The sequence below is a fragment of the Pteropus alecto genome, unplaced genomic scaffold, assembly GCF_000325575.1.
Source record: "Pteropus alecto unplaced genomic scaffold, ASM32557v1 scaffold164, whole genome shotgun sequence".
NCBI lineage: Eukaryota > Metazoa > Chordata > Mammalia > Chiroptera > Pteropodidae > Pteropus > Pteropus alecto.
Window position 1 is genome coordinate 16,434,711 of NW_006439568.1, and position 16,835 is coordinate 16,451,545.

The following is a 16,835-nucleotide window of genomic DNA, read 5'->3' on the forward strand; positions in this document are numbered from 1 at the left end:
ATATTTTTAACTCCAGAGCGTGTATTCATAAGATTAAATTTGTGAATTTACAATATCTTTCTTAAAAACCTAGTTCCTTCTTTCTTTCTTGGTTTATTTAGCCTTAGATATAATTTATGATACTATTATAGACAAATATTTGCTGTTACAGTGTTAGACATTTAATTATATAGGACTGGAATCAGCCAGGGTTAAAATTGACTCAGAGTGACAGAGTTTCAAGAGGGTTCTCAGTTTAAAACTAGTACTAACTGTTCCTTTTGTAGAGTGGGGAGAGGGAAGATTTTCCTACAGAGAAAAGGAGATAATTGATGTTCTCATTAACTTTTATGAGGGGTAAAGCATTTTTGTTATTAAAAGTCTTGATTAAGAATTTATTAAGACTGAAAACTTTATAAAGTCTTTATCATTTATGTTCAGTTCTTTGTGGAGACCTAACCAAGGTATCTAGGCATATTTATTCCAGGGTGTCTTTGCGACAGTGGAAATATAAATGTTTAATATCATTAGAATATCAGGAGCTATTTAACCATTGGAAATATTACAGGCCTGTGTCTCTTTAGAAGACATCCATCTATGTCCATCCATCTACCCAAGAATTATTGAATGAGTTCCTCTGTGTGTATTTATCTGCTTCAAGTAGAACTTCTCCTGAGCCTCAGGAGAGCTCTTCAAAGTTTATAGCATAAGGTCATCTGCTATAGTTCTGCTTGCTTATCAGCCATTCTCTGAGTGAAGATGGAATGGTAAATGGTGATGAGTGAAAGAGAACACCACTTACATCTGAAAGTTATGATGTGGCTTATGTGACCATTCATGTAATGGTTGTGTACATATGCAATATATATATATATATAAAGTGGTGGCTTCTTTAATTTAGTGATGGACTTGAACTATATGAAAAGTTAGCTCAATTCCATACTTTCATGTATAGATATGAATAGAGAGGATAACTCTATATTAAGTGATCTTGTTTTCCAGACATTTCCCATTTCTCTATTACACTCCATTACCTTGAGTTATACCTCCTTTACATAGTCTAAACAAGCCCTTAATATTCTTTGTAAAGAGTATTTTTTTAAACAGTGAGTTCCCATAGCTCTATTTGGGTGTGCTCAGAAATGTGATTGGGAAAGAAAAAACCTGCTAATCAGTCAGAGCCTGCCAAAACCTGAGTTAGAGTCTACTGGAAAGAAATATTGGTAGGATTTTGCCAGAGAATTTTAATAGAGCTCATGAGTATTCAGAAATTAAGTATTAATATGAGACATATCTATTCTCATATCGAACTGAATACATTTGGGCAAAGATTGAAAACATATTTTTCTTATCATCTTGAGACTTAAAGCACATGGAGTTAAGTAGTTCTGTTTTTTTTTCCCTGATGTTAGAAATATCAAGCCCTGGTGATTCTCACAGAGCTCAAATGTCTGCCTACTTATCATAATTTCACTTCTTTTCTACGTATTTGTCTAATGAATGTGTCTTTAAACTTTTAGAAACTGGGGGATGACTTCAAAAATAAAATTCCTGGCTAGGTTTGGAGTTTGGATACAACATAAGGCAAGCAAACATCTGTTCAATTTGAGAAACATTTATTGAACAATTACAGTGGCACTTCTGATAGATGCTACCCATAACATACAATCAGAGTATGAGAAAAGTAACTGTGTATTCTATGATATAACGTTAATAAATAATATACTACTAGAGACAGAAATTGTCTAATACTTCAGGCCTCTATGTATTTATTTTCCTTTTAATGATACAATCTTAAAATCAATCTCGATTTAACTATAGGACTTGTGATCCTAATATAAGCTTATTACTCTATTTTTCAATGGGTTCTGTGCTCTCATAACCATAGATTTTTATTTGCTTCTTGTTAACCTTTTTATTTTCTATAATTCCACAGTTAAGTATTCTAACTAAGTATTTGGTCATTTAAGGACCCACAAGAGACAAAAAAATGAAAAGTGTCTCTCACTAAAGTTTCCAGCAAAATTTTAATTCTCTGTATATTTTCATTTTCACTGGCACCATCATCTTTAACAATGGCGAATTTAAAATTTTAAATGATTAACAGCATAATACTGCCTAAATATCGGTTACTAAAATTAACTTTTATTTCATTCTAATTCTAAAACACATAAGTAAAACTTTTCCTTACTTTTATGACCCAAAATTCACTTATCAAGCGGATTTAGTATTTATCAAAGGATTATATGTAAATATTCTACTTTTAAATTTAAATATATATAAGTATGCCTAAAGTAATAAATGCATAAATTTTCCAAAAATGTATATTTTAAAAACTCAAAGAGTAGTCTTCTGAAAATTTTTCCAAGAACATCATGAACTGTGTTATCATGCAAAAAGCCAAAAATTTTAATTAAGGGTCCCCTAGTTCTAATTTGACTCAGTTATTTATAGAGACAGCTTGAATATAATACAAGGCAAGGAATTTTTTTTTTTTTAATTTTTTACTTTTCTCTATCCTTGGCAACTAATTTAACCTTTATGAATCTGTTTCATCATTTATAAAGTAAAGATAATTGGTCTACTTCACAGTAATAAAGAAAGGATTAAATTAAATACTACATGTAAAAGCAATGAGCACATGACACAGTTGACTTATTAAACTTTAGTTCCTTCCTCTCCAAGTTCCTTCCTCTCCAAGTGATGAGATTCAGTTAAATACAGATTGGTTAAGTGTTATCTATAAGTAAAATGTCTTTCACGCAAAACGTCTGAATACAATGCTCTAGAGCAGGGATCCCCAACCCCCGGGCCAGTACCAGTCTGTGGCCTGTTAAGAACCGCCGCATAGCAGGTGAGCAGCGGGTGAGCCAGCAAAGCTTCATCTGTATTTGCAGTTGCTCCCCAGCGCTAGCATCACAACCTCAGCTCCACCTCAGATCATCAGGCCTTAGATTCTCATAGGAGCAATGGTCCCTAGTGTCAAAAAGGTTGGGGACCGCTGCTTTAGAGTGTCTGCTTGTTGTCATCCAAGCACCTTCTTTTAGTCTCAGTTTTATTATCTCTAAAATGGGATGATAATACATAACCAATGAATTCATAGTAACCAAAAGAGGTTTGTATAAACACTGTCTATCTATAAATAGTGCCTCAATTATGTGATGCTCAGTGACGTTTCAACAATGGACTGTATTTATGAAGATAGTCCTATAAGATTATAATGGACCTGAAAAATTCCTATTGCTTAATGGCATCATAGCCATGGCATTGTCAAAGCGCAACATGTTACTCATGTGTTTGTGGTGATGCTGGTGCAAACAAACCTACCGTGCTGCCAGTTATGTAAAGCACGTACAATTATGTATAGTACACGATACTTAATAATGGTAATAAATTACTATGTTACTGGTTTATGTGTTTACTATACTATACTTTTGTCATTATTTTAGAGTATACTCTTTCCACTTATAAAAAAAAGTTTTGCTTCTGTAAAAGAGTAAGCTGTATTACCCTGACAGCAACCTCATACATCTCTTGATCGCATCATTTTATTTTGTGCTTGATTTAATCTAGTGTCCTTTTGTTCATCATAGCCTCTAAGCATACAAAATCCACTGACACTTATAAAAAAAAATGTTTTGCTTCTGTAAAAGAGTAAGCTGTATTACCCTGACAGCAACCTCATACATCTCTTGATCGCATCATTTTATTTTGTGCTTGATTTAATCTAGTGTCCTTTTGTTCATCATAGCCTCTAAGCATACAAAATCCACTGCCAGTGTTGCCAATAAGAGGCCACAGTGAGTGATTGACATAGAAATGAAATTAAAAGTGAATATAGACTACAAAGGTAGAAAGTTGGTGATGGTCATTGCTCACCAGTCACACATGTCACATTTCTTCATAGCTACAATCTTGAAGGATGAGAACAAAGTGATAGAAGCTAAAGAAGGATCTGCTTCACTGAAGGCAATAAGACTAACAAAAATTTAAGAAGGGCCTACATCAGACATGGGGAAACTTGTAATGACCCAGATTGAAAACCAGACACAGAAGTGTATCTCTTTAAGCACCATGATGATCATGGCCAAAGCAAAAAAGTTTGTTGAAAGAAAAGCCTGGAGCTGACTATGATGTTGAATTTATTGCTAGGTCTGGGTGGTTTAAACAATTCAAGACTTGTTATTCATTACATAATGTGAAAGTAAGTTGTGAGTCTATGAGTGAAGTGTGAAAGCAGCTGAAGAATGTTTGGGAATTCCAGATAAGCTGATTGTGGAGGAAAAGTACTTGCCAGAGCAAAGATTCGATATGGATGAAACTTCCCTATTCTGGAAATGGATGTCTAAAAGGACCTTCATCTATAAGGAGGGCAAATCAATGCCAGGTTTCAAGGCTTTTAAGGACAGGATAAAATCTTGCTTGGGGGCAATGTTGCAGGCTACAAATTGATACCCTTTGTGATTAGGCACGGTGAGAACCCCAGGCCTTCAAGTATATCAATAAGCACACACTGCTGGGGTAGTATAGGAGCAATAACAAGTCATGGATAACCTAGTTCCTCTTGCAAAATGTCCTCTTGAATTGCTATTCCAGAGAAATGGAGGAGTACTGCTTGGAGAATAACATACTCTTCAAGATTGTGCTAATTGTTGACAATGCTTCTCGATATTCTCCTTTTATCGGTGATCCTTATCTCAATATCAAAGTGGTTTTTCTCCCTCTAAATACCACCTCTTTGATCCAATCAATGGATAAAGAAGTTATAGTAGCTTTTAAGGTCCACTAGATGAGGAGATCTTTTACTCAGGCTATTGCTGCAACTGAGGAAGACACTGAGAAGACAGTGATGCAGATTACTACATCTATGACTGGATCAAGAACCTTACTTAGGCTTGGAGTGGTGTCATCAAAGAGTGTATGAACGGCATCTGGAAGAAGACACTCAAAAGGTTTGTCCATGACTTCAAAGGATTTGCCACAGATGAGGAGGTTGCAAAAATCAATAAGGCTGTGGTTGAGATGGTGAACACTTTAACCTGGGTATGGATGAGGATGACATTGAGGAGCTCCTAAAGGTGGTTCTGAGGAATTGACCAAGAGGAGCTAGTGGAACTGGAACAGAAACACATAGCTGAGAAAAAAGCAAGAGAAAAGGAAACTACAAGAGAAGATAAAGAAGAACCTCCAAGAAAATTCAGTGAAGATTTTAGCAGAAGCTCAACAAGCTTCTTAAAAAGTGTGAAAAAATGGACCCCAACACCAAGAGGTTTTTATTGATAGGAAGGAATGTTCATGGAGCATTACCTGTTTACAAGCAAACCTATGATGAAAATAAGAAACAAATCGAGCAAACAATCTTGGACATATTTCTGAAAAGACTGACACCTCCTCAAAAAGAGCCTTAGACAGTTCCTTCAGGAGGCATTCCAGAAGAAGGCATTGTTATTACAGGAGATGACAGCTCCGTGACTGTTATTGACCCTGAAGATCTTTCAGCGAGACAAGATGTGGCGGTGAAAGACAGTGATATTGATGATCCTGGCCTTGTGTAGACCTAGATGTGCTTGTTTCTTTTTGTTTTTAACAACAACAACAAAAAAATTAAATATAAAAAAACTTTAAAAATAGGAAAAAAACTTATAGAATAATAATATAAAGAAAATATTTTTGTGCAGTTGTACAATGTGTTTGTGTTTTTAGCTAAGTGTTACTACAAAAGAGTTGAAAAGTTAAGAGAAATTTAAGTTTATAAAATAAAAAATTTACAGTAAGCTAAGGTTAATTTATTATTGAAGAGAGAAAAATATTTTTTTATAAATTTAGAGTAGCCTAAATGTACAGTGTTTATAAAGTCTACAATAGTGTACGGTAAGGTCTTAGGCCTTCACATGACTCACTTAGAATAACTTCCAGTCCTGCAAGCTCCATTCATGGTAAGTTCTCTATGCAGGTATATTGTTTTAAATCTTTTACACCATATTTTAACTGTACCTTTTCTATGTTTAGATACATGAATACTTACCATGTGTTATAATTGCTTATGGTATTCACTACAGTAACGTGCTGTATGGGTGTGTAACCTGGGAACAATAGGCTGTACCACCTAGGCTTGTGCAAGTGCACTGTCTGATGTTCGCACAACCTATGCAGGTATATTGTTTTAAATCTTTTATAACATATTTTAACTGTACCTTTTCTATGTTTAGATACATGAATACTTACCATGTGTTATAATTGCTTATGGTATTCACTACAGTAACGTGCTGTATGGGTGTGTAACCTGGGAACAATAGGCTGTACCACCTAGGCTTGTGCAAGTGCACTGTCTGATGTTCGCACAACGATGAAATCTCCAAAGGAATCATTTCTCACAAATTAAGTGATGCATGACTATAAATGCTTAAAAATTGTAGTTATTTCTATTTTTATGCTTGCTGAAGTGCTTATAACTCACTAAAGTTATATGATAAAAGCATTCCTAGGAAGTGTTGGCTAGAAACTTATCCCTTCCCCAAACGTGTTCGATCCAGGAACTATAAATCTATTTTTGCATGCAGGGAGTATCTTTTAGTTTCACAGAATTTTTCTTACCAAAACGTCTATGTCATGAGATATATTTAACCTAAGTACAATTAAGATACACTTTTTCTAAAATAATTCACCAAACCTTGTCTTGTTCCAAATAGACAAAACTAAATTGTGTCTGCTTTGTGAGACTTCGGGTAATGTATTTATTTTTTTCTAAACTTTGACTATAAACATTTGGTCACATTTATTCTTAGAAACATTATCTACTAAAGAAATATTGCCCTCAGTGTTATCATAGTGTCAAAGCTTAGCTGATTGCTTCATGCTTTTGGCACTTCATAGTTAATGTGGGAATTAAATAGTTTACATTCATAATGACATGGAAACTAGGTTTAGACTTCTTTGGAGGAGGATAATGACTATCAACTATTCACCAGTCATCTATGTTCAGATATGATTAAAACATCATCACCTATGTTGAACACACACAAGGCAAATGTCATACTATGTGATCACAAATTTAATTAATAACAAAGCATGAAAAAAAGAAAAAAGAAAATTGTATTTAGACTCCATCATAAAATTACCTGGTCTGATTATCTTACTGTCCAAATCAGTTTGGAGCATACTCCTGCTATACCAAGATATGATTCATAAATTTATCTGTTCATTCAAAACAAAGTTATACAACTGTTCTGTTTCAGATTCCCTTCTGGGGATAAGGGTATTCATCTATTTTCATTTAACAAATATTTTCTGAGTTCCTATAATATGCTAGATACTGTTGAGAACACTGGGAAGAGAGAAGATGTAATTCAGTCTTTGGATTCAAGGAAACTAGTTTGGTAGGGAGAAAGGTAAACAAACAGTTATATTTCATAACTGTTTGCTGGAAGTGAGGCCAGGGTAACAGGACACAAGCAAAAGACACTGGAGAAAAATTAAAATCATGGCAGAGACAGAAGGATGAGGGCAAAATCCAGCATCTGAAGAGTCTTAAGGATTTTGTCGAATTCTTATTATTCAGGCATTGCTTAAGCTTTATGTGTATTTATTAACTTAGTCCTCACAACAAAAGTATGAGGAAACTACTATGGTTGGCCCAATTTTAAAATTTCACAGGGAACTTGAGTAGTTTGCCCAAGGTTACAGAGCTGGAAAAGGTCGATTCAGGATTAAAAGGTAGGCAGGATGGCTTTATTGGGAAGATAACAACTAAGTCTTCAAAATTAAGAAAATACAGGATACTCAGAGCTGAAACAACATATAAAATTGCCAGGAGTTACAGGAGTAGAGTGGGCTTTGAGAGGTATATAGCCTAAATCTCAGAATCAAAGGGAGTATAACAGTGAAAGTTGAAGTTAAGGAAGTACACTAAGGGAGATTGAGGAAGGTGTTGTTTTTTTTTTCTTCCTGACAGCAATAAGGACTTATTGTAAATATATAAAGACAATGATGACATGTGCATTGTAGAAAAATTTCCTCAGTCACAATGTAAGAATGTATTGAAAAGTTGACAAGCTGGAAGCAGAGGGACCAAGTGGGTGTTTTTGCTCTTTTTAAAATATTAAAAAAATAGAGAGTACAAGCCAATCTTTTGAGCCGTTTGGGTATACTAACTCATTTAATTCTAGTAACAACTTTATAAGCTGGGTGCTATTACTAACCTTATATGACACGTTAGGAAACTAAGCACAGAAAGGTAAATAATTTCGAAATATCATACTGTTAGGAAGTAAGCAATCTGAGATTTGAGCCCAGAGAGTCTCGTTTTAGAATCTGTACATTATCCACTGTGCTATGATGGGGAGGAAAGATAGGGTTGATAGTGGTTTTCATCAGATTCTCAGAAGGATCTCCTCGGAGAGAAATAATGAGACCAGGATCATACAGGGAAGCATGGAAAGGCAGGTAAAGGGGAAATTTTTTGAACAAAGCATTAGAAATAATGAGAAATAATGATTTATTAGAATTAGAATCAAATATAACTTACAATTTTGGGGGGTTGAGTAACTGAGGGAATATTGACAACATTCCCTAAAAATCATCAATATATGAGAGAAACAGATTTATTGGGGAAAGATAATGAGTTTAGTTTGGAGTATATTGACTGAGGTGACTGTGGGACAATTAAAATCTGCAATTTCAGAAAAGGAATCTGAAATTCAGGAGCGAAATGTGGATGACCATATAAATTATATTGTCTTCAGAGGAGATAGGTGGTAAAGCCATGGAAGAAATTAATCAATGACGGTGTGTACAAAGCAATGACTCAATCATGTGACAAGCAGAGTCAGAGATTACAGAGCCATTTGAGAATTCGATAAAAAATAGCTGACTTTCTTTCCCACTTAGTGCAACTATCCAGGCATAAGTTTATGTATAATTTCAGAGAAATTACATGCTAAGATTATTAACTCATTAAAATAATAAGAATGTAAAATAAAGGCAGAAATATTTGGGAGTTCTTTAAGAGACAGGGTGAAGGGTTAAAGAAGTACAAATTAGTAGTTGATAGATGGTCATAAGGATGGGGAGCATAGCACAGGGAATGCAGTCAGCATTAATGTAATGGCTAAATGGAGAGCCACAGGAGAGAAAGAGCAATTAGAGGGATAATTTTATAAACTATATAAACGTCTAACCAATGTAGTATACTTGAAACTAAAAATAAAATAAAATAAAATAAAAGGAGACCAAAAAGAAACAGAATTAGGGAGATAAATTAGAAGTGATTATTGTATGGCAGGGAGAGAAAAACTGTCTCAAAAGGTCTTATTTTAGTGGCAAATAAGCAGAAAGTCCAAGTAAAAAAACCGACTTAAAAGTGAATTTTGGAACTGGGATGTGACCTTCTGTGGAGAGAATTTGGGTAAAGTGTATGGCTCAGTTGTGTAGGTTGAAGACTAGGATGAGTCAGAAGAAGTAAAAGCAGAAAATACTGTTCACCTACATCCTAGAAGCTTGAATGTGAAAGGACAGATAACAGTTTTGTATAGAGAGACACCAAGACTAAAGAAACAAAAATAGATGCTGAGACATGACCATGTTTATATACTTCATTCCCTATGCTGAAGTTCAAATTTCAAATCATAAGGAGTGTCTCATGAATTTTATTTTAAAAACTTCTTTCGTATCATATGAGAGACATAATGACTGATACTACAAATTTTTAAGTCGAAAGTGTCTTTCCCGGAGGCTGATTGCAGTGGTATGGAACGTTTGATCATTATTTTCGGTCCTCTGGCCTTCTGAAAAGGGGAAATGAGGCATGTGCTTCCTTCCCAGTGCTGAGGAGACATTTGGCTCTGTTCGCAGAATAATTCTACCATCTGAAAGGAATTTACCTCCTGTGCAGTGTCTATTGAGTTTGTGAAGTAAATCATTCAGTTAATGGATAAGATAGTTTGAACTCCTGCAAGTCCCTTGAGTTAAGAATGACTCTAAAAACATCACAAGCAATGAGAGGAAATTAAAACTTTTGAATGTCACTCATATAAACATTGATAAAAATAGAAAATATCATTTTCATTGACTGAGTAAAACATTTGATTTCTCACTGACTACGTGAAATGCACAATTTAATATTAGGTAGAGAAAAAAAAAGAAAGAAAAGCAGAAGAAGTCATCTGCTGAACACAACAGTGAGCACTTGTTCCCTTTAATGAGGGGAATGCTTTATCTTGACAGAAAATTATATGTCAAACATTTTCAATTTCCTTAAAATGAACCATACTTTCTAGCACTTCCTTTCATAAAACCCAATGGCTTAACGGGAAAGTGACTGTTTATTTTTGGAAATGGTATATTTCTCCTTTTTGATGGAGCATGTTATCTGCCTTTCAAAAAGTTGCAATTTCTGTAAAAAAAAAAAAAAAAAAAAAATCGTGTGAATAGCGGATAGCCAAACTAATGATAACAAAATAAAAAATAATACAGTCCTTGACCTCTCCCATGAACTATTTCTAAACCACATCTTTTGGGGGTGATTTGAAATTTTGTGGTTAATTCTCTTTTGGAATTAGAGTTTCAACTTTAGAAACTAGACTATCTGAAAAGGGATATCTCCCAGTTCCAGCTGGGCCTAGAAGTTACCAGGGTGAAAGGCCACAAAAAAATGTGTTGCCTTGATGTTCCAACATTACTATGAGTTAACCACAGTTCTTCTACTCTTGTTCTTTCGCGGCCTGGTTGGCTAAAGCAGAAAAGCACGAAATATTTTGAATAGAACTTCATGTCATTTCCTGGACTTATCTACACTCAAGTCAAATTCAACAGATATTTTCTAAGTCCAGGGATGTAATGGGACATTGGACATTAGTTATAGATAAACTATGGTACTTTACACTGAGCCAAATAATACCTATAATTACTCAGAAAGAAAGTAAGTAAAAAAATTTTTATTAACATCATTCAGTACATATGTATCATGTTAACCATAGACTGAAACCGTCATGAAATTTTTATGCTTTAAAAAGGAAGAAAAATGAAATAAAACCTGAGAAATGTTGCAACTGTACAATTAGGTTTAAATACATATAAACAAAATGTTGATTTTTTTTACCATAAGATTTTTCTAAAAAGCAATTGCAAAGAACCTTTAAAACTATCGATTAAAATAAAACATTTTTAATTTCCTGTGGAAGTTCATCATTTATTATCAACTAAATAATACAAACATCATAACTAATTCTAAGTACGCTGGAATTTCTTCCTACCACTGGCTTGGGTGTTCACATTCTGAGTGGGGCCAACTTCGGTAACAAATCATGTTGATATACAACCTGCCAAGAATAACCTATCTTTTTAATGAATTTATGATGAAGTTAAATTAGTAAATGTAATGTCAATTAAGTCAAATCTCTTTGAATTTTATTGTGTCCTTTTCTATACTTATAATTAATTTTGGGTGTGAACATTCTCTTTTCACAATTAGCATGAGTTCCTTTAGAACAGTGAATTTGAACTTTGAGTTTAATCTCTGATGGAGACTTAGTTCTAATGGAAGGTTTTGCTGGTTGTTTCAGCCTCATATACACACTTACTTACATGCACAAATAAACCGAATAGCAACCATAATTAATCCAGCCCATGCCCTTAGAACCAAGACTTAGTTTGAAACAGTCTCTTCGCCAGTGTATTGGGACAGCTATGACATAAGCCATCTAGAGGTCACGGTATGATGGTTTAGAAGGAACAGGAATCAGGATATCTGAGTTCCACTTTTAAAGCTGCTGCCAGGTTGCTTAACATAAAAGTACCACACACCTTAGACTTTGCCTGGTGGCCTAGACAAACCCACACATTTTAGAACTCTCATCAATAATTCAATATCTTCTCTTGGTTTTGTATCATTCATAATGACTGAGGAAGCCCTAAGTTCAGAACAGAACCCCACGTAGAATCCCAGCCAGTAGTCAAGTACTGTTTTTCAAGTATATTTCACCACAGGAGTAAGAAACAAAGTTACATACCTATGGTGACAGTCAGCTTTTATTTATTTAAAACTTCAAAGTGTGCTTTTTTGTGTGTGGGTGGGTGTCAGTTTTCAAAAGCATTTGGCAACTACTTTCTATGTTTACAGCATTGCCCAAAGACTTTCATTCCATTTTTGATGGCTTTTGCTGAAATCAATTTGTCTACTCATAATAGAGCACAAAAGATGCCCTTTAAGCTTTCCCACATGCATAGGAAATCTTTTGTTCAGAATCAATATATTCCAGTCATGCCAAAAACATTACATGGGAAATTAACACACATGAAACACCTGAAATATATTTGTTAATGAAATGACCTTCTGACAAATGGCAAGGGTCATGCTGCACTCATAACTGCCCATCAGGGTGGCTGAAAGGAAAACACAGAAATGATTTTATAAAAAATAATCATTCGATTAAACAAAAGTTGTGTATAAATCCATTTTCAACTTTCAGTGTTTTTTTTTTTTTTTTCATTCTTATCTCGATTAAACAAAAGTTGTGTAAAAATCCATTTTCAACTTTCAGTGTTTTTTTTTTTCATTCTTAGTTACTTTAAGTGTTACATGCATTGAATACACATTCAGTTATATATGTGAGTTATTTCACATTAGAGGTGCATTAGAAAATTTATTTAAATACACTAATCAAACTAAAGTAGAAATATATAGAATTACTCGAAGGTTCATTATTCCATACTTAAAAAAGTACCATAAAATTAGCAATCCACCTATGAACGCCATAGGTACTTTAATGTCTACATAGATTTAACAATTTATGTACCTTATGCACATATCTAAGTATTATTAAAAATATATATTTATAAAATCTAAAATTAAACATAATGTTTAATATAGTCAAATGTATCTCTTTAAAAGTAGTACAATTTTAAGAAAATTAAAAAATCGTGATGGTAAATTTTCTGCATTGTTTTTTATCCTCACCTCTTTTTTTCTCCTAACAAGATTGTATAAAATTGAAACTTAATAAAATTTAATTTATCATTGGCATGAATCAGTATGCATCATAATAATAACATGATGACTTTGCGAAAGTATATAATTAGTCCTTTATATTATATACTGTCCAAATTATTATCATTTCTTATTTTTGCCTACTTTTAAAATTTTGCTGTCCTTTTTCATACACATAAAATCTTTTAATTATGAAATTTTTGTTATTTTCATGCCTGATTCCAATATTGAACACCAACATGCACTCACACAAACACACACATATGCCTACTCTAACCTCCCTCACCAGCCCTTCCTAGTAGATAGTCCAAAGGTGGGAGATCAAGAAATTAGGCTCGTGAAAACTGTATCTAAAAATAATGGGTTAAATCCTGGTCAGCAGAATTTTTAAGGTAGGGATATTATGCAATCCAATATGGCTTCTCAGGGACCTCTTACTTCCTAATCCTCTGCTAGCTTTCGAAGTTCTGTTTTACATTGCGGCTGTAAATTTCAGCCTCTCTCACAGATCATTCTGTTACTAGTGGCTCTCTTCTATCCTCATCTCTCCATTTTTCTTCTTTCTTGTCATTTCCACCTTCTGTCATTTCTCCCATACTTCCTGTTTCCAAGCAAAAAGCCTGTACCCATTCAGAATTGAGGCCTGTCCTGGGTGTGACCTTGTCAGCTGAGATAAGTATTGCTGAGGACTCTGTGACAGATGACTCACTGGACTTCTATTTGGATTTGACTTTACTCCAGAAGCCAGTAAAAAGTAGTTAAGATTCTTAGCTTTATAGTTAAAGAGTTCTACTACTTGTAAGTTTTGTTGAAGTTGGATTGTGCTTTGAGCCAGTTTTCTTATGTATAAAACAATGTATCGGTAAACCTACCTCATAAGGTATTTACAAAATTTAACTGAAGTGAAGCACCCAAAACATACTTAGCATATGAAATCAGGGTTGAGCACATAGTGTCTAATTAATGCTAGTTGATTTTATGATGATCATGACTATTATAGTTTCACCAAGATGATGGATAGTCACAATTTTTACAGTTTATCTACAAAATAATAACACATAAGGAATTTAAATGAAAGTAAAACAGTCCTTTTCACACAAAAAAAATTATTAAAATAGTAATGCAGCAGGTAAACAATTTTTGAGTGTTCTCTTATCCCAGGGTTGGGAAGATTGTGAGGAAAAGGAATAGTAGATTTTTAAAAAGGGGAGCTTTTAGATACTTAACCAAAAATATTACATTTTTGTTATACTGTGGCATAGTAGAATAAACCATATTCAATCACCATTTTTGTAGGTTAAAAACTATCATGCTAAGATATCAACCCACAGACATATAGGTTTATATGCATATGTTTTATATAAGATAAAATACCAACCATGAAATTTTCAATTTAGAAGCATAAAGATTTTATATATTTATGTAGCTACACATATATGATATATATTTATAAAATCATTGTAAGTCTTCTTCACCCTCACACCCACTGACAAAATATTGAAATGTTACATACTGCCTGCAAACTTTCCATTAATCTTCCCACACCCTTAAAATGCAAATTAGCTATTTTTTCACTTCTAAAAGTCCTAAAATAAATTAGGATTCTAGGAAGTGTCTGCAAATGGCCTTTCCATGAAATGCTCATACACCTGTCTCAAGAGTATAGAATCCAATCGTTTCCTTGTTTTCACCTTATCAGAAAAGACTTTTTTTTTTTCCCCCATCCATATGCACAATTAACTTCAGTGACCTGTTGTGTTGAAAATCGCAAATTTAGGTTCAATTCCTAATACTATGATCTCCCTAATGATGATGGCCCAAAAGTACTATGAGGATTATCTTTAAACCAATAACTTGATCTACATACATTCTGATGTCTGCTAAATACTGGCAAGATATGAACCATTATCCACATCTGAGATTTAAAAAGAATGTTTGGAGAATTGATTCCTTTATAGCAACTTATTAGGAAATGAGTAAGATCAAGAGCTTTGGTTTTTACATTGTCTCTGGCAGGAAGGCTAACAGCAGTCTGTGTTTTCTATTAGGTCTGCTGAGACTCATAATTACCAATTCTACATTCCAGGAAGTTTTCTCTTGAGGGTTCACCTGAGTTGAAGTGACCCTCTGCCTCAACTTTTAAAGTTGTTCCCTGAAGTCAGCCTGGTGGTAGATATACCATCTGGATCGAAATTGGTTGGACAAATAAAAGGAAGAGCCTGACAGAATCAATGGCTGTTGAAGTCAGGGTTTCAGTTTGCTTATTGACTGAATGTTGGCTGGTGAAAGACAGACATGCACCTGCTTGTGTCCGTATTCTTTCCTTTTAGATCATGAAGATTTGGTTGTACAGATAAGGCTAAACGACAAGAATGAGTGATGATTCCTTTCTAACACTTTCTAGATTTATTTGCTGATATTGGTGTTAGCAAAGTCTTTGAACTGGCATGCCAGGCTCTTAAAATTTAGTTCAGATAAGCTCTTTTACATGTTTTATTCCTTCAGGTGTATCTCTTCTGGGCAGCCTTTCCCAAGTCTATCTGGCAAATATAGGATATTCTTCCAGAATACTCCCAATGCACTTGATACATACCTTCAAGATAGCGATTGTATACATTTTCTCTCTTTGGTGATATATTTCAACTGATAACATTATAGCTTTAGAAGTTGTTACTAGTATCTTGTGACCAGGTAGAACATCAACAGAAAGTGAGACAAGAAAAGATAAAAACCAATTCCTGTTTACATTGTTCGAAACCAGATCATTCATTACCTAAAGTTCTAGCTTAGATTACTTAATTATATGACTCAATAAATTATCTTTTTGCTTAACCCAGCTTGAGTTGGATTTTCTCCTATCATGGAAGATATTAGTCATGGATAGAGCCATTACAAGCCATCATGGAAGACCTACAAATATAGTAGGACTTCCTCCCATTAGATTGAAATCACATTAAGGTTGTGGTTTTCTTATGTCTCTATCTCCATTGCCTAGGAATAGTCATGTAAATAGAAAATGCTCAATTAATATTTGTTAAATTAACTAATATAGTATAGATTAAACTAAGACAGAAGGCAGGATTTTAATTGAGAAACCAAATTAAAAAGCCTCTATTTATCTTATATTTAGGCTTTCATTAATTTTTAACTGACAACAACTGAGGGAAGATAGTGGAACTAGTAAGAGAAGGAATGAAATAGGGTTTGGAAGGAAAGATTAGATCAAGAGGAAAACAAAGACACAGTATCAAAATGTTTATATCTCAGAAGTTTCAAGACATGATAGAAAATTTGCGAAAAGAACACATGTATAAGGAATGAGATCCAAGAATAGAATCTTGGTAAACATTTATATGGTAGGTTAGGAGAGGCAGGGAACCCAATGAAGATGAAAGAGAAAGGACAATTAGAGAAGTAGAAAAGAGACTAAGACAGGTCAACCCAAAAGGCAAGAGGAAAAGATAGGCAAAAACAACTTCTGTAGTATAGATGAACAAGGTGGAGGTGACATATCAAATGACTTTGATCTTCACAGTAAACCATAAAACAAGGTTGTAAATAAAGAGTGAGAAAAGATAAGAGTGAGATTTAGTCTTGAAAAAAAAAAAAAAACCAGAAAGATTTGAAATACATTTTTCAGGAAATGTAATAGGAAGTCTATTAGAAGTGACCAAGGGTTTGACTGCACAGCATGGAGAAAAAAGCTGAGTTTAGAAAACATGCATTTTTAATGGCATTAAACTGCCTCACTTTAGTGTTTGCAATCTAGAAATTGAATAAATGCCCTTGCTCGGGTCAGGATTTACCCATGCAAGAAGTAACTAAGTGAGAGGACAGTGGATGGAGAGCACCATGAACTCCATCTGAGCTGTCC

At 34.0% G+C, this 16,835-nt stretch overlaps 1 protein-coding gene across 4 annotated transcripts in view; it reads left to right on the forward strand.

Annotated features, from left to right (window-relative positions):
- Window positions 1-16,835, forward strand: part of ANGPT1 (angiopoietin 1) — a 232,150-nt gene that overhangs the window by 154,316 nt on the left and 60,999 nt on the right. The window lies entirely within an intron of this gene.